Raw genomic sequence first — 18,295 nt, forward strand, 5'->3', positions numbered from 1 at the left:
GTATCATTTATTTCTCTCAAAGCCTCTGGACTCCTTTTGAGTTCACTCAACAGTCTCCAAAGCGCTCCACTCCCTACCCCTCCATGCCAGTCTGGTTTGTGGCTTCCCCCTGCTCAGGTTCAGCTGGTACCAAACACATACGGATCATGGCTAAGCTCATTGAACAAAAGCAGGCACATTATTTCCAACTTTCCTTTCTCAAGACAGTTTTTCTAAAAAGTAATATTTGTTTTGATTAAGCCTGGATCTTATGAGTTATATGTATATGTTTTGATACTGTAAAGTGCTGTCCAAACATTGGCTATTATGTTCTATCTGAGGAAAACCTTCTGTAATGACAAATAGAAATAAAGCTTTTACAAGGGATGTAGTTATTTCTTTCTTAAACAGTTTTAAAATATATATATTGTTATTAATTTTAGAGAAAGAGGAAGGGAGAGGGAGAGAGAAAGAGAGAAACATTGATTGGTTGCCTCCCACTCGCACCCTGACGGAGAATTGAATCCACACCCTGCATAGGTGCCCTGCTTGGGAATCGAACAGACAAATCTCAGTGGACGACGCTTAACTACCTGAGCCACGCTGGCCAGGTCAGGGACATATCTATTTCCTTTAGGTTTTGGTTTTGGTTTTTCAAAAACATTCTTAAAATTAAAACATCATTCAGTGTTTGAACATTCCCTTTATCTTTATCCATATTTTGAACCATATTGATTTTCAAGAATTTCATTCAGAGTACATGCCTATTGTAGGAAATTACAACTTAGTTACCCGGGAGCCTCATTGCTCCCTGACAGGCAAAGCTGTATGCCAGATAGAATGTTTCAGCCTTCTGGTGAAAACCTCCTTAGGGTAATTTCCACCAGAGACTTCTGTTAGATCTAAAGCAAGCTCTGATGTAGGATTCCCAGGACATGTATGTAGACAAACACACCCATGGGTCTTTGCAGATATTTACCCAATACTGTTTCAATGATTTATCCATAAAAATTTTCCCAAATTGCTTTTGCTTATTTTGTTTTAATTGATCCGATGTGATACATGATAGCAACATTAGATGTAATTCTAAATCAAGATTTTATAGGCTCGTTAGTGATGGCATTAATTTGCAATGCGCCTCTTTTATCTGAAATGTGTTATATTGTTTCCATGTTACAGACAATAACACATTTGTTTGTTCAGCTTCTCCATGTTTGTGCAACAATTTGTTAGACTCTAATAAGGGCCTTAGTGAGGTCTGAGAAGAACAAACCGAGAGATATTTGGGAGTGCTTTAAGTGAGCCTATTGTGTTTTTAAGTATGCACTAAGAATTATTTTAAGAAGATATTCATAGTGTTACAAGTACTATAAGTGTTAACAGCTAGAGCTATTGTTGGTGTAATAGTTAAGTCAATAAGTGCATTTAAAATTAGGTCCCACTCGACATTCAGCAGTCGGTGTTTTGCTACCATTGTATTTAGCATAAGATTTTTCCATGTCACATTTAACCTTGATATAAAAATTTAAAAATATATGTTTCCAAGAAAGAAGTCCAGCAGATTTAATAGTAGTTCTCAACCCTAATTATACATTAGAATCACCTGGGGAGCTTTTAAAACTATAAATGCCCAGGCTCCATCTAAGACCAATTAATTCTGAATCTCTAGGTCACGAGTCTCAAAGTGTAGTCCCTGGACCAGGAACTTTAGCATCACTTACAACCTTGTCAGAAATTCAGATCCCCAGGTCCTCCCTAGTCCTACCCACTGAATCTTGACTCTGGGGGTGAGGGTGAGTCTAATGCTCAGCCATCTGTGTGAGTCTAATGCTGATCAAGAATTGCTTCAGCTACCAACATTTATATTTTTTAAAAGCTTCCAGAGATTAAAATATGCATCCAGGGTTGAGAATCACTAGGACAGTCATGCTGTACTTCAGAGGCATAAAAAAAGAAGAAATTGCTGAAACAGAAAAACACATAAAACTTCTATTTATAAGGGAGCTGCTCCCGATACCCCAAATGCACCTCTATGAAGAAAATCAGTCTGAATAGCCAGCTGAGGTCATGTTTGGTGCTGAAGTCCATGTGGCTATCTCCCTGGAGGGGACATTACCCACGGCCCTGCCTCCCAGACCGGCTCCTCCCAGTCACGAGGCAGGTAATGGGGATGGGAACACTGGCCAGGGGATGCAACACTCAACCGCGAAATCAGAGATATTTACACGCTTTCTAGAGAGAGTATTTTATTTTATTTTCTTATTATTTTTTAAATTAATTAATTTATTTTTGTTACAGACGCTTCTCCTTTTTCCCCCACTGATACCACCCTCCTCCACCATCCCTGCCCTGTCCCCAGCTTTGTTGTCCATGTCCATTGTTCATGCATACATGCATATCAGTTCTGTGGTTTATCTCTCCCCCACCACCCCCTCTCCTGGGGATTGTCAGTCTGCACCCCACTTCCACGTCTCTGGGACTACCCCATTCCTCAGACTGTTATGTTCATTATATTCCACAAATAAGTGAGATCATGTGATATTTGTCTTTCTCTGCTTGGCTTGTTTCGCTTAGGATAATACTTTCCAGGTCCCTCCATGTCATCTCAAAGCATAAGAGATCTTTCTTTCTTACAGCTGCATAGTGCTCCATTGTGTATATGTACCACAGCTTTTTTATCTATTCATCTACTGATGAACATTTGGGCTGTTTCCAGATCTTAGCTATTGTAAATAGTGCTGCTATGAACACAGGGTACATATATTCTTTCGGATTGGTGTTTCAGGCTTCTCGGGGTATATTCCTAGAAGTGGGATCACTGGGTCAAATGGAAGTTCAATTTTTAATTTTTTGAGGTAACACCATATTGTTCTCCATAGTGGCTGCAACAGTTTGCATTCCCATCAGCAGTATACTAAAGTCCCCTTTTCTCCACAACCTCACCAACACTTGTTTGATGATTTGTTGACTGCGGCCATTCTGACAGGTGTGAGGTGATACCTCATTGTTGTTTTAATTTGCATCTCTCGGATGACTAGTGATGTTGAACATTTCTTCATATGTCTCTTAGCCATTGGTATGTCTTGTTTGGAGAGGTGTCTATTTAGGTCCTCTGCCCATTTTTTAATTGGGTTCTCTGTCTTCCTTTTGTTGAACTGTATGAGCACTCTATATATATTGGAAATTAACCCCTTATCTGATATATCATTGGCAATTATGCTCTCCCATAGAGTGGGTTGCCTTTCCATTTTGATGTTTCTTTCTTTTGCTGTGCAGAAGTTTTTGAGTTTGATGTAGTCCCATGTATTCATTTTCTCCTTTGTTTCTATTGCCTTAGGTGATGTATCAGTGAAAATTTTGCTGTGGATGATGTCTGAAATTTTGTTGCCTACATTTTCTTCTAGGATTTTTATGGATTCATGAGTCACATTGAAGTCTTTTATCCATTTTGAGTTTATTTTTGTGTATGGTGTAAATTGATGATCTAGTTTTATTTTTTTGCATGCAGCTGTCCAATTTTCACAACACCATTTGTTAAAGAGTCTGTCTTTACTCCACTGTATGCTCTTGCCACCTTTGTCAAATATTAATTGAACATATTGCCTTGGGCCCATTTCTGGGTTCTCTGTTCAGTTCCACTGGTCTATATGCCTGTTCTTGTGCCAGTACCAGGCTGTTTTGATTACAGTGGCTTTGTAGTATAAGCTGAAATCTGGTAATGTGATCCCACCTACATTGTTCTTCTTTTTCAAGATTGCTGTGGCTATTCGAGGTCTTTTTTGGTTCCATGTAAACTTTTAAAGTATTTGTTCTAGTTCTATGAAGTATGTGTTTGGTATTTTGATGGGGATTGCATTGAATCTATAGATTGCTTTGGGTAGTATGGACATTTTAATGATGTTAATTCTTCCAATCCATGAACAGGGTATGTGCTTCCACTTTTTTATATCTTCCTCAATTTTTTTTTTTTTTCCAGTGACCTGTAGTTTTCTGTGAATAGGTCCTTTATTCCTTTGGTTAAGTTTATTCCTAGGTATCTTAATTTTTTTGCCACAGTGGTAAATGGGATTGTTTTCTTAGTTTCTCTTTCTGTGAGTTCATCATTGATGTATAAGAATTCCATCAATTTCTTGATGTTAATTTTGTATCCTGCTACTTTGCCAAATTCATTTATTAAGTCTAGTAAATTTTTTATGGAGTCTTTGGGGTTTTCTACGTATCATGTCATCTGTGAATAATGACAGTTTTACTTCCTCCTTTCCAATTTGGATCCCTTGTATTTTTTCTTCATGTCTGATTGCTGTGGCTAAGACTTCCAGAACTATGTTAAATAAGAGTGGCGAAAGTGGGCATCCTTGTCTTGTTCCTGTTCTTAAGGAAAATGCTTTTAATTTTTGCCCATTGAGTATGATGTTGGCTGTAGGTCTTTCATATATGGCCTTTATTATGTCGAGATATGATCTCTCTATTCCCACACAGCTGAGCATTTTTATCAGAAATGGATGCTGGATTTTTCTTATTCGGCCTCTATTGATATGATCATGTGGTTTTTATTCTTCATTTTATTTATGTGATGTATCACATTTATTGATTTGCAAATATTGTACCAGCCTTGCATCCCTGGGATGATTCCACTTGGTCATAGTGAATAATTTTTTGATGTATTGCTTGATCCGATTTGCTAGTATTTTGTTCAGGATTTTGGCGTCTATGTTCATCAGGGATATTGGCCTGTAGTTTTCTTTCTTTGTAGTGTCTTTTTCTGGTTTTGGAATTAGAATTATGCTGGCCTCATAAAACGAGTTTGGAAATCTTCCTTCTTCTTGAATTTTTTGAAATAGCTTGAGGAGAATGGGTGTTAGTTCTTTTTGGAATGTTTGGTAACACTCCCCTGTGAAGCCATCTGGGCCTGGGCTTTTGTTTGCTGGGAGAGTCTTGATTACATCTTCAATTTCTTCTGTTGTTATTGGTCTGTTCAAGTTTTCTATCTCTTCCTGGTCCAGTTTTGGGAGACTATGTGTTTCTAGAAATTTGTTCATTTTGCTTAGATTGTCAAATTTGTTGCCATATAATTGTTGATAGTAGTTGTTAACGACATTTTGTATTTCTGTGGTGTCAGTTGTTACTTCTCCTCTTTCATTCCTGATTTTGTGTATTTGGGTTCTCTCTCTCTGTTTCTTGGTGAATCTAGCAAAGGGTCTAACAATCTCGTTTATCTTTTCAAAAAAACAGCTCTTTGCTTCATTGATCCTTTGAATTGTTTTTTTGGACTCTATGTCATTCATTTCTGTTCTTATCTTTATTATTTCCTTCCTTCTACTTGCTCTGGGGTTTTATTTTTGTTTGCTTTCTAGTTCTTTAAGTTGTGAGGTTAGATAGTCTATTAGAGATTTTTCTTGTTTCTTGAAGTTGGCCTGTAGTGCTATGAACTTCCCTCTCAGAACTGCTTTTGCTGCATACCATAGATTTTGTGTTGTTGTGTGTTCATTTTCATTGGTTTCCAGGAAGTTTTTAATTTCTTCCTTGATCCCTTCATTGACCCATTCGTTGTTTAATAACATGCTATTTAGCCTTGATGTGTTGAAGTGCCTTTGCATGTTCTTGTTGCAATTGATTTCTAGTTTCATGCCATTGTGATCTGAGAAGATGCTTGATATGATTTCAATCTTCTTGCACTTGTAGAGACTTAGTTTGTGTCCTGACATGTGGTCTATCTTTGAGAATGTCCCAAGTGCACTTGAGAAGAATGTGAATTCTGTAGTTTTGGGGTATAATTCTCTGTAGATATCTATTAAATCCATTTGGTCTAGTGCTTTATTTATAGTCTCTGTTTTTTTTGCTAATTTTTTGTCTAGAGGATCTATCCAGTGATGTCAGTGGGGTGTTGAAGTCCCCTGCTATGATTGTATTACTATTGATTTCTCCTTTGAAGTCTTCCAGAAGATTTTAAATATATTTTGGTGCTCCTATATTGGGTGCATATATGTTTATCAAGGTTATATCTTCCTGTTGGATAGATCCTTTCAATATTATGTAGTGGCCTTCTTTGTCTCTAGTTATGGCCTTCATTTTGAAATCTATTTTATCAGATATGAGTATTGCTACCCCAGCTCTTTTGTCCTTTCCGTTTGCTTGGAAAAATTTTTTTTTCATCCCTTCACTTTCAATTTATGTGCGTCTTTTGTTGTGAGGTGGGTCTCTTGCAAACAACATATAGATGAGTCATGCTTTCTTATCCAATTAGCTACTCTGTGGCTTTTTATGGGAGCATTCAATCCATTTACATTTAAGGTGATTATTGATATGTACTTATTTATTACCTTTTTTTTTTTTTAGTTTGGTTATATTTTTCTTCCTATTTCTTCTTCTACTAATTTCAGCAGTCTTTTTAACATTTCAAGCAGTGCTGGTTTGGAGCTAATGTATTCCCTTAGCCTTTATTTGTCTGGGAAACTCTTTGTTTGACCTTCTATTTTGAATGATAGCCTTGCTGAATAGAGTAGTCTTGAATTCAGATCCTTGTTTTTCATGACCTTGATTACCTCCTGCCATTCCCTTCTGGCCTTTAGTGTTTCTGTAGAGAAGTCAGCTGAGAGCCTTATGGGGGTGCCTTTGTAGGTAACCTGTTGTTAATCTTGCTGCCTTTAGGATTCTCTCTTTGTCTTAAATTTTTGGCATTTTAATTACTACGTGGGCCTGTTTGGGTTCTTCTTACTTGGGCTCTCTGTGCTTCTTGAACTTGAATGCCTTCTTCCTTCACCATATTAGGAAAGTTTTCTGTCACTATTTCTTCAAATATATTCTCTAACACTTGCTCATTTTCTTCTTCTTGGGGGACTCCTATGATGCAAAAATTATTACGTTTCTAGTTGTCCCACAGTTCTTTTAAGCTGTCTTCCTATTTTTTAATTGTTTTTTTCCTTTTGGTTTTCTGATCGATTGATTTTTCTACCCTGTCTTCTAATTCACTGATCTGGTCCTCTGCTGCTTCTACTCTGCTGTTTAGACCTTCCAATGTGTTCTTTATTTCTGTTATGTCATTTCTTTTTGGTGGTTTTTAATTTCCAATTGGTTGATTTTCAACAATTCTATGTCTTTACTCATGGTGCTCATGTCCTTACACATGCTGTTGAGCTTCCTCAAGATCATGGCTCTGAATTCTAGTTCTGTTAACTTACTTAACTGCACCTCATTTATCTCATCTTTGGTAGAGGTGTCTTGTTCTCTCATTTGGCATTTGTTTTTTTGTTTCGCCATTTTGGCTATCTCAGTGGGTTTTGGAGCCTGCCAAATTTTCCCTGTGGGTGTTGGTGTTCTGCTGTTTGCGGCACCCTCTTCTGGGTTTGGATGAGTGTGGGAGGACCTATGTTAAACACCAGTGTCAAGTCTTACCTTCCTGGGCAGAGTTGCAAGCCCAGGAATGGTTCTGAAATTCTCTAGCTTTTTTCCTGGTGCCTATTAGTCACAGTTACTTGAAAACCCTTGGCTTCTTAGTTGAATGAAAAACTCCCTCAGGTGTTCAGCATAAGGGGATTTCCCAAGGGTGGGGCAGATGCTGGTTGTTAGTGAGCCTCAATTTGCATTTCAATAGCCACTGGGTGGGGTTGAATCTCCAAGGGAGGGTCCCCCCTCCTCTCCCCAGAGCCCTGGGAAGGTGTAAGATGACCACTGTTCTGTGTGGCTGCAACTCAGTAAAAGCTGTGAGCGCCCTCCAAATCCCAAGCATCCCCACACAGTTCCTGTCCAGTCTCCCCTCCCTCTGCTGGATCCCAAGTTGAGTGGCTGTAGCTGTTTTAGCCTCTGTCTCAGCTCTGCACTGTGGAACCACTTGGGAGTTTAGCCCGAGGGCACTGCTCACAGGTAAAGCCGCTGCTGTCTGTGGGCTCCCAGCCCCCATCTCACGCCTCTGCAGTCTTACCAGGATGGAGTCAGTGTCCCTGGTTATATGATCCTCTCAAGCTGCTTTTCTGTTGCTTTTTCCTGACAATTTGTCTTTATTTTCGTTGTAATTCCAGTTTGGTCCTGGGAGATGGTCTGTGTAGCTTCCATTCACTCTGCCGCCATTTTGAAATCCCCAGCTTTTTTATCCATTAGTCTACTGATGGACACTTGGGCTGTTCCCAGATCTTAGCTATTGTAAATAGTGCTGCTATGAACATAGGGGTACATATATTCTTTCTGATTGGTGTTTCAGGCTTCTTAGGGTATATTGCTAGAAGTGGGATCACTGGGTCAAATGGCAGTTCAATTTTTCATTTTTTGAGGTAACACCATATTGTTTTCCATAGTGGCTGCACCAGTCTGCATTCCCACCAGCAGTGTACTAGAGTCCCCTTTTCTCCACACCCTCACCAACACTTGTTGTTTGATGATTTGTTGATGGTGGCCATTCTGACAGGTGTGAGGGGATACCTCACTGTTGTTTTAATTTGCATCTAGAGAGAGAGAGTATTTTAGACCACAAAGTTGAATTTGGGATTTCTGGTACATAATATTATATGTGAATTTTACCTAATAAGTTTCATCGAAATAAATATTCCAAGTGATCATCTCTAAGAACATTCAGATAAATACACAATCATGACAAAGCAATAAATACTTCTACTTCGTCAAGCTTTCAGATTGAGTTTTAATAAATCATTTTGAAAGATTATTTCGACCCCACCCCCCACCCCCAGGAGCAGCTCTTATGAGGCTGTTAATAGACATGTGGAAACTACTGATTTGAGTCAATTGTATAGTTTAAGTTGTCTACAGTTAAGTCCCTTACTAAATACTTGGTAATTAACTGTATTTAAAAACAGACCTATAGCCCTGGCCTATTTGGCTCAGCGGTTAGAGCGTCGGCCTGCGGTCCCGAGAGACCCGGGTTCGGTTCCCGCTAAGGGCATGTACCTCGGTTGCTGTTTGTCCCCGGCCCTGGTTGGTCGTGCGGGTGGCAGCCACTCGATGTGTCCCTTTTACATCGATGGTTCTCTCTCTCTCTCCCCCTCTCTCCCTCCCGCTCTACCTGAACAAAAAATGTCCTCGGGTGAGGATAAAAAAAAAAAAAAAAAAGTAAAACAAAAAACAAAAAACAGACCTATATAATCCTTCCTATAGTTAAGTTATATATATATACACACATGTATATATACACACACATGTATATATATGTGTATATATATATATATAATTTCAGCTATATATATGTATATATATATTGTGTGTGTGTATACCTAAATTCCTAGATGTCAATGAAAATGTCTTTTTAAATTAGTTACTATTTTTAAGCTTACCTTTGGCAGGTACTTTAGGGTTAAATAATTTTATTGAAATCACTTTCTTCAGAAAGAAAGAAAGCCTCATATGTACACCAATAAAATATAGTTTAAGAATTATTTAAAACAGAATTATCTCAAAGAGTAAGAAAAACTGCATTCGATTTAAAGTCAGCTCACTGCAGCGAAAGCCTCCTAAACCGATCTACTCATTAGTCTTCAACCGGAGGCGGCCTCCTGCCTTGTACTCTCAGCATATTGATGAGATTTTATTTAGTGTCATTTTTAATTCTACTTTCTGTCCATAAACGATGTCATCCGATGGTTAAATCATCTCTATTGTGTCCCTGTCTAAACACCTCCAGTGCCATGAAACACACCCCCTTCCCCCGCCACAGGGGATGCATCCTATTTCTGTTTGGAAGGTTAGAAAATGACGAGCTCCTCCTGGCATTCTAGCTCTCTTTCTGCTGCCAGTCTCCACCTGGCTTCTGGCCCTGGGTCCGGTGGACTCTGGCTAAACTCTCCACAAGTACACCAACCCTTCACACATCTGAAAATTATAATCAAGACAAACATTTACTGAGATCAATGTAAGTTTTTTATGGGGACCTAAACTATAAGAGGCACAAGCACACGACTGGAACAGCATGAGTCAGTGGCTGCGGGTTGTAGCTCCAATGTACAGAAGAGGAAGTTGAGGCTGAACAACACAAAAGGGCCTCGGATTCACAAGGTCAGGCCGGTGCTGGGGGGACTGCGGCTTGAGCCCAGACCATGCATTCTGAGTTCTGTTCTTTTTCCACCTCTCCATGGCCACGCTCTGTACTGCTACATCCAACCTTCAGGACTGTCCTGTGCTCCCCAGCTCACTGTCTGCGCGGTGAACCGTTTGCCTGGCTTCCTCTGCCTTTGCTATTAGAGCGCGATGTTTCCCACGGGCAGAGATCACGTCTTTAATGTATTCCAATATTTCCCACACTGCTGCCCACACTGAGATGTGTAAGAAGTATTTATTGGTGTGAAATGAGACATCAAATATCTTTATTTTGACAATTTACTATCTACAGAAGCAACATCAGGAAAAAGAAAATTATCTCAATTTAGAAATATAAATTGTTTTTCTAATGTGGTCTTACATTACCTATAATTGCTAGGGCCAAGGTATATCTTAGTTAAAAATGTGGATCACATATGCTTTTCCCCTAAAGATATAAATGCTTTAAGTATAGAACTAGCAAATGCCTAAATGTTTTGCCTTTTTTCACTTCTTTGATTAAACATGTTCCCGATCAGTATCTCTACTTCCAATTTTTCTTTCCTGCAGATCTGTCTATAGATTTTTTTGTACACTACTCTTCCTACATAATAAAATGAGTCTCCTGACCTTCAGAGTCAATTGCATACTCGTTGTCATGGTTCAGAGACGTGCAATCCTGCTCATTTATCTCCCTCTGTTCCCCACGCAGACACCACGCACACCCAGCCAGACAGAACAGCACTGCCGGCTCCAGGTCCATGCTGGGCTCTCCTGCCCTCTGCTTCCACGTTCTCTCTACTATCCTGTGCAACTACGTATGTTAGCAGTTCCTAACATAGGAAGATTTAAAGATTAAACATGGTTCATCCTGGACAGTAATGACCTGAAGAACATGTGTGTTGTATTCAAGGCCATTATTTATATTTGTTTTTGGAATTCACTCTTTTGAGTTTATTAGCTTTGTTTATTTTTGGTTCTCTTCCAAACTATTTAAAAACTTTCCAAAAGACAATCTACAAACAATAGACTGGTCTGGTTCTAGTAGGACTGTAAGTTCTAAAAAGAACACTTGAAATAACTCCTGGTTATTCCTTACATAGAGAGTGTACCAGTGAAGGATCTGTTGTTTTGTTTCAAGTTGAGCTTTGCTGGCTAGATGTGATGGTTAATTTTATGGGCCAACTTGACTGAGCTAAGGAATGCCCTGGCAGCTGGTAAAACATTATTCCTGCGAGAATCTATGAGGGTTTCTGGATTAGCGTTTGAATTAATAGACTGAGTCAAAGAAGATTACCCTCACCAGTGCATTGAGGGCTTGGATAGAACAAAAAGGCAAAGGAAGGGTGAATTTGCTCTCTCTGCTTGAGCTGGGACATCCATCTCCTCTGCCCTCAGACATCTGTACCCCTGGTTCTCAGCTCTTTGGACTCTGACTGAGAATTACATCACTGGTCCCCCAATCCTTGGGGCTTTGAACTCAGATTTACATCATCAGCTCCCCTCAGGCCTTTGGACTCAGACTGATTTACATCACTGACTTCCCTGGTTCTCCACCTTGCAGAGGACAGATCGTGGGACTGCTTGGCCTCCACAATTATGTGAGCCAATTCCTGTAATAAATCTCCTTTATATATCTCTCTATCTCTATCTCTATCTCTATCTCTATCTCTATCTCTATCTCTATCTCATCTATATCATCTATATTTATATTCCACTGATTCTATTTCCTTGGAGAACCCTGGCCAATGCAGATTTTGGTATTGGGAGTGGTTATAGAACAACAAAATTTTAAGGATGAATTTTTTGAATTGGTTCTGGAGTTTTTGGAATAGTCACTCTAATTGGATTAGATTAAAATCCTATGACTATATTTGATAGTCCGCGGTGTGACCTGTCTATAGAAGCGGTTCTCAACCTGTGGGTTGTGACCCCTTTGGGGGTCGTAAAACCCTTTCACAGGGGTCGCCTAAGATATAACAGTAGCAAAATTACAGTTATGAAGTAGTAACAAAAATAATTTTATGGTTGGGGATCACTACAAGATGAGGAACTGTATTAAAGGGTTGCAGCATTAGAAAGGTTGAGAACCACAGGTCTATAGAGATAGACAAAATATCTGCAGTGGTTGCTCCCAATCAACCACTTGTGAAAAGCACTGAGCTAAGGGACTCTGCATATGATACTTTCGAACATTTCAGAAAACTAAAGAATCCAATGAGGTTGATTAGTTGTTCCTAATGTTGCTGGACAATGTGGTGAAAGAAAAGCTATGAACTCAAGGATTCAAATTCCCAACTCAAGTGCAGCATCAGTGACCTGAAGGCTTCTATTGCACCCAGATGTAGAGCCTTGGCCCCTGTAGCCACAGGGATGAACTGCTGAAAACTGCAGAACATCACCCTGTGATTGGCTAAATTACAACACAGGTTGAGCTCTGGGTCTGGCAGAGAGTCTACTGTTAAGTGAGGACACTGATGGAAAAGAATGAGATCTTGAACGTTGGGATGGGGATGTGTGAGGAGATCCTGAGGAGCTGGAGACGCTGAGTCCCTAAATCATGAGGATTCTTCTTTGCCAGTGTGAGAGGTCTTCCACCCCCAGCAGAAACAGCTTCTCCATCTCAGTCTGAAAGGATTAATCCTACATGCATTAGAAAATGGTAAAGGCCTCTCCTGAGACAGTTGCTATACAAGACAATGCTAATTCTTCTGGACCCGCCCACCACTCCTCTTTGCTTTCAGATCTATCATTGGACTCAAGTCCCAGCAGGCCCCTAAATGTGACCCATGAAGAAGTGTGTTATATTCCAAGAGCGCTACTTGAGTTCTCTAATTTATGCAGAGAGAAATCTGGGGAATATCCACAGGAATGAATACTAAGATATGGGATAATGGTCACAATAATGTAAAGTTGGATTAGGCTGAATTTATTGCATGGGCTCTCTAAACAGAGATTTTGCATTTAGTGTTGCAGCTGGGTAGTTAGAAAGGGCTCTACCATTTTGTTTCTAACAGAAGTCGTAGCCCCTCAACCATTCCCAGACTTGAGCCAGTTTACAAACCTAGAACCCCTTGAATGCAGGGAAAGGCAGGTGTTTTGAGGAAGGAGCTCAGCACACTACCTTTCTACCAGCCTTCCCCAAAGGGACCTATGGCCGTCTATGAGAGTGGCTGTACATCAGGGAAAGAGAAAAAATCAGACCTTTCAGGGTTCTGAATTGACACTTCTTCCAGGAGCCTCACAATGTCACTGTGGCCCTTCAGAGGAGGGGCTTGTGAGGGTCAGATGACTGGAGCATTGAAGCCCAGGTCCATCTCACAGTGGGTCCCTGCACCCACCTGTGGTTCTCTCCCCAGCTCCAGAAAGCATAGTGGAATCGATAAGCTTAGCACCTGGCCGGGCTCTCACACTGTTTCCTCATCCTGTGGAGTGAGGGCTATTACAATGAAGGCCCAAGGGAATCAATTAGAACTGTCTCTACCTAGGAAAATAGGAAACCGAAAGCAATACCATATTCCCAGAGGGATTTCAGAGATTAGTGTCTCCATCAAGGACACGAGAGATACAGGGGTGGTGATTCCCACTACATCCCCATTCACCACTCCTATCTGTCCCATGCAGAAGACAGGTGGGTCTTGGAGAACGACAGCGGATTATTGTAAGCTTAACCAGGTGGCAACTCCGACTGCAGCTGCTGTGCCTGATGTGGTTTCATTGCTTAAGCAAATTGACACATGCCTTGGTACCTGGTTTGCAACCACTGGTCTGGCTCTTTCTCCATCTCCGTCCATAAGACCCATCCATAAACTGCCTAAGGAAGCAGTTTTCTTTCAGCAACACAACGCCACTGTGTTACTTGAGGCGTACCTCCACCCTCTAGCCCTGTGTCGTAACTTAGTTCTCAGGGATTTTGATTGCCTTTCCTTCCATAGGATATCACATGAGTCTGTTACACTGATGACAGGATGCTGATTGGACCTAGTAAATAAAGAATAGCAATTATTTAAAACTTTTTGGTAAGCCATTTGCTTGTCAGGAGATGGGGAGTAAATCTGACAAATTCAGGGGCCTTCTACCTCAGTGACATTTTCAAGGGTCCAGTGGTGTAAGGCATGTTCAAATACTTCTTCAAAGGTGAAGGATAAGTAGCCCGGCCGATGTCACCCAGTGGTTGAGCATCAAGAGGTCACTGGTTTGATTTCCTGTCAGGGCACATGCCCAGGTTGTGGGCCCAATCCCCAGTGGGGGGCATGCAGGAGGCGGCCAATCAATGTTCTCTCTCATCGATGTTTCTATCTCTCTCTCTCTCCCCCTTCCTCTCTCTCTAAAATCAATAAAGAAAAAAAAAATTGTTTAAGATGAAGAATAAGTAGCCCCAGCCAGGTGGTTCAGTTGATTGGAATGTTGTCCTGTGTACCTAAAGGGCTGAGAGTTCGATTCCCAGTCAGGGTGGGTTCGATCCCGTTCTTGATCCCAGTTGGGATGCATCCGAGAGGCAACTGATCAGTATGTCAATTTGGGCTAAGGGATGCCATTGTTTCTGGATGTGTCTGAGAAGAGATTAGTATTTGAATCAGTAGAGTGAGTAAAGGTGACCCCTCTCATCAATGTACTGAGGGCCTTTATGCACTGGTGGAGGAAGAGCCAATTTGCTCTCTCTGCAGGAGCTGGGACATCCTCTTCTCCTGCCCTCGGACACGGTGCTCCTGGTCCTCAGGCCTTCAAACTCAGGCTGAATTATACCACCAACCTTCCTGTTCTCCATCTGCAGGAAGCAGATTGTGGCTTCCATAATCATATAAGCTGATTCCTGTAATAAACCTCATATATATAAATAGATAGTAAAAGCACAGTATATATAGTAGAAGCATAGATTATACCCTATTGGTTCTGTTTCTCTGGAGAACCCTGATTAAAACACCGGGACACATCTACTGACCTGGCTTTTTCTGAGCATTCTGACCTATGCTCGAGCCACCTGGTGATGTTAAGGAGAATAACGAGGAAAATAATGATGGCTAACTTTTACTGAGAGCTTACTATACACCGGGCACTCTTCTAAGCTCTTGTGTAATTTATCCACATCCCTCTACATTCTTGTGAAGTTGCTACAATTTTTGATGAGAAGACTAGGGCCCAGAGAGGTTAAGTAGCTTACCCAGGTCACAGAGCTAGGAGATGGTAAACCTGCACTTAAATCCACATAGTCTGATCCAAAGCCCTGGCTTTTGATCACCATGAAAATGCATCCCCAGCTTCAGGGGACTGAACACCCATTCTGGGTAGATGGGATCACACATTCTATTCCTTTAGTATCAGATCTGTCCTCAGGATAAAAGCACTCTGGGGCTGACTCCACACATTTCTGTGCACAGAATGAACCACCTGCTAGTGCTCGGATTCGCTGTGGTCCTCCGCTAGCTCTGTTCACAACCACCCGGGCTCTTTCCGTTGCTTTTTCCAAGCGGGGATGGCATATCCTGGAGATTCTGATTAAGTAGGTCAGGGTGATAAGCCAAGGTCAGTAGTTTTTAAAAGCTAGGTGACTTAATAGAACCACTGGGGACCCAGGATGCCACATATACGTGGACTAAGACTTCAGTTTTATTGAGGAGGAGTCCACTCCTCGGAGTGCAGACAGAACTCCAGAAGACAGAGCTCACCAGGACCTGGCCTCAGTCTCCAGCCACCGCACAGGCGGGTGTGGGCTCCATGTTGGAGCCTGCCTTGCCGGCCCAGAGGAGGGGAGAGAAGCCTGCAGGGGCAGGACAGGGCTTTTGGCCAGTGTCAAGTCTCCAGTATACCCAGAGCCCTGGCCGAGGCCCAGCAGGCAGATGTAATCAGAATTTCCCAGGGGATATTCAGAGCAGATCCCTCAGTGAGCACGGCTTCTAAATTTGTCCTCGAGAATGATTAGTCTGTTTAAGCAAATCCTAGAGCATAATTAAGATGCTCTAATCAAGGAAGGAGATTGTCATGCAGCAGCCTCGGGCACCGATCTGGTGGTAGGAGCTCGTGACCAAAGGCCTCAGTAGCCTAGGAAACAGAGGAGGTGACAGAGTGGGCTGAGCCAGGCAGCAGGGGGTCAACTTTCGGGACACCGATGAGGTCAAGGACGTGGCACCTCCTGATTCGGAGCTGAGGGGGTCGGTGGCGCTGGGAGCAGCAGCAGTGTGTGTGGGGTGCTGTTCGGAAGGAATAGCTCAGGGACGGGGACTGAGAGTTGGCTAATCAATGGGGGTCTCCAAGGCTGGGAAAGCGGGTGTCAGGGTCCCTTGGGGAGAGTTAATAAAAGTGCTGGGGGGCAAGGCTGACTCTCCAGTGTGTGCCTCTCTCTTTGGGGAGTAGAGTGGACAGTGATGGCCACTGTGGGCAGTGAGCGGCGGTGACACATCAAGTCCTAGCATCGCTGTGGCCGTAGCCTTGCCCAGGCCAGGGCTGGGCGCGGGGGCGCTGCTGCCTGCCCGCAGGGACACGCCGAGCTCCCCACCGGTCCCAGGTCTCACGCCTCGATGGCAGGTAGGCTCCCCTCCTTGGCACAAAGCAGTGCGGGCGGGGAGAACAGGGCCCCCGCCCCCGCTGGGAGAGGCTTGGGTGGAAAGGGTTTGGGAGGGAGAAGGAGAGACCACTGGGGAGAGCAGGAGAGGCAGAGTGGGTCTTCTACTATTTCTTTCTTTTTTTTTTTAAATTTTTTTTCTTTATTGATTTTAGAGAGAGAAGATGGGAGAGGGAGAGAGAGATAGAAACAATGATGAGAGAGAACATCTATTGACCGCCTCCTAAATGCCCCGCACTGGGGATCTGGCCCACAACCTGGGCATGTGCCCTGACCAGGAGTCAAACCGGTGACTTCTTGGTGCAGGGGTCGACGCTCAACCACTGAGCCACACAGACTGGGCTTGTCTACTATTTCTAACCTTATCTCTGTCTATGGATCTGTCTGTGCCCCTACACACACCCTCTCCACTGTGCTGTGTCCCTTCAAGTCTCGGATAAGACCACGTCCCGCTGTTCCTTCCTCCAACCAGCTGCCTCCGGTCAGGCCCAGGTTGCTGATGAAAAGGCACAGCTCTGGGTGGGCGCTCTCATTTCCCTCTGAGCCCGCAGCCGGCCCACCGCCTGTTTGCTCTGACACCCAGGCCCTTGACACCCAGCCGGCTCAGAGGGCGTCGTGGTCAGGATAGGAGAGCTGGCAGGGAGTTCATCCTGGCCCCTTCCTTGCCTCCCAGACGGGAGCCCTCTCACCCTTGAAGCTCATCGGCCATGGAGGTCCCTGTGGTGCACACGTGGGGAGTGAGGTGGGGACACGCCAGATGCAGGGACGGAGCCTCTGCGCCCGCTCCATGGCTCAGCTCCCTGCCGTGAATCACCTGCCTCCCAGCACACTGGGGCATCCGTTCCGAATCTGGGGGTCAGGTTAAGCAGAGGGAAGCGGAGTCCAGCGCATGAGGCCAGTGTCTCCAGCCAGGAGAAGAGCCTGGGTAACGGGGTCGAATGCAGCCCTCTGCAGCTAACTTAGCAGGAGCGGGAAGAGCCGCCGGTGGGCGGATCCCTGAGACCCTGCCTTCCTTGCCATCCCCACCCCGGAGTTCCTTGTCTCTGTTCTCCGAGTCAAGGCCCCCTTAGGGTAGCTCCCAAGTCCCCATTCCTGGTCAGATGTTTTATAAGGTTTGTTGACAAATATCAAAGACAGATTCCAACTCCCTGAAGAGGGAGGCGACAAAACAGTATCAACAGCATTAATGCTCTGCAAACACAAGCCAGGTCTGACTCAAATATTTAAAAGCAAATGTTCTGCTTTGGTACAGAGGACAGATGAAAACGCTCTGCTGCTTTTAGCTTCTGAGTCAGTGCCGGACCAACATTATTAAGTTGCTGCAAACGTTTTCCCCAGGGAAAACCATGGGTGCGTGCGCTGACCCGGTGTTTCTCTAAATTGGCCGAGTGCTTAGCTCTGTCTCCCCCGGTGGGACAGCCTGCATCTCTACTCCTGACAGGCGTGAAGTGTGCGGTGCTGGCCGGACAGACAGGGGCCGCTGGCCGCGTGCGTGTGGCCTGACCTGCAGGCCACAGCTCTGCCCGCCCCTCCGGCTGACAGCCTGCTCCTGTCAGGTCGCAGCCCAGTGTCCTCAGCTGAGCAAAACATATGGTCCCTCCTCGGGAGCCTCTGACATTCTGGGTTGGAGCCGACTGAAAAATACCAAATTATAACACCTTCCTCTTCGGGTCAGACACACAACACGGGGCGGCTCAGAGCATGAAAAAAAATGATGGTTTCTTCTCCACCATATTATTT

This window comes from Molossus molossus, unplaced genomic scaffold, assembly GCF_014108415.1.
Source record: "Molossus molossus isolate mMolMol1 unplaced genomic scaffold, mMolMol1.p scaffold_m16_p_5, whole genome shotgun sequence".
In the NCBI taxonomy this organism is placed as follows: Eukaryota; Metazoa; Chordata; class Mammalia; order Chiroptera; family Molossidae; genus Molossus; species Molossus molossus.